Source organism: Neopelma chrysocephalum, unplaced genomic scaffold, assembly GCF_003984885.1.
Source record: "Neopelma chrysocephalum unplaced genomic scaffold, ASM398488v2 Primary Assembly neopelma1_93879, whole genome shotgun sequence".
In the NCBI taxonomy this organism is placed as follows: Eukaryota; Metazoa; Chordata; class Aves; order Passeriformes; family Pipridae; genus Neopelma; species Neopelma chrysocephalum.
Window position 1 is genome coordinate 1 of NW_020922592.1, and position 974 is coordinate 974.

Genomic DNA, 974 nt, shown 5'->3' on the forward strand with positions numbered 1-974 from the left:
CATCAGTTCTCCACAGAGCTGCAGCAGCACAGGCAGACACTGCCCTGTGGAAAAGGCCGGGTCTTCCACGCCCTGCACAGCCAGTCTTGGAGCCGCTGGAATCTGGAGTAGGGAGCCGTCTGTACAGCTCTTTGCACGTAGCAGTGTTGAATTGCCAGGCCTGCCATGGCGAGTCTGATGTCACCTGTCACGCCTCTACGGGCTGGAAGAGGCAGGAATGGAGACTACCAGAATGGGAAGAATGGAGTTCTCCGTACAGCTCTGATGATGTGGAGCGTTTGAAGTGCCAGGTTTGAAACGGCAGGGCTGTCATCAGTCATGCCTTGAAGGGCTGGAAGAGAAAGGAAAGAGAGCCAAGGTGAGCCCAGGGGTGTGGGGACGCGAGGAGCCCCTCCTGGCCGGGCCATCCCAGGCAGCTCTTGCCATGGCCAGGAGGGAGCAGGGCCCAAGGGGATCAGCTGGAAGGTGCCTTCCCTCACCCTGGCAGATGAGCTGCAGCTCTGGCTGCTCCTGCTTCATGGACCTGGCGGCGATCCCTGGGAAGACAGAGGCTGTCAGGGCCCCAGAGGCACAGGTCCCCCCCATGGGGACGCCCCAGGGCTGGGCTGGCCCAGGGCGGCAGCAGGCCCCAGGCCACTCGGGGCTCCACATGCCCTGGGCCGCATCCTGCTGCCGCTGCAGCAGCCGGGGCTGGGGCCGAGCTGCAGCAGGGCGGGGAGGGACCCCGGCCTTGTGGCTCACCCAGGAACTTGATGGCCAGCTTTCGCAGGGGCTCCTCTGGGCTCTCCAGGTACGGCAGGGCCTGGCGCACGTACTGGCCCACTCGGCTCCTGTCCTTTTCCAGCTGCAAAGAGCGCCAGGGCAGGGAGGGAAGGCTCGGCTCAGGCTCTGCCCCTTGGCCGGGCGCTCCCTGCCCCCAGCACGGGGCTCCCCTGCCCGCAGAGCCCTGAGGCCCGGCCAGCAGCCGCTGGGGC

General features: G+C 66.1%; 1 long non-coding RNA gene across 1 annotated transcript; it reads right to left on the reverse strand.

The window, feature by feature from the left end:
• Positions 1 to 100: 100 nt before the first annotated feature.
• LOC113980369 lies at positions 101 to 850 on the reverse strand. Its single transcript, XR_003538129.1, has 3 exons — positions 742 to 850; positions 480 to 536; positions 101 to 331 (listed from the first exon to the last, which is right to left on the reverse strand). It is a non-coding gene; the product is annotated as an uncharacterized LOC113980369 (long non-coding RNA).
• Positions 851 to 974: the final 124 nt, after the last annotated feature.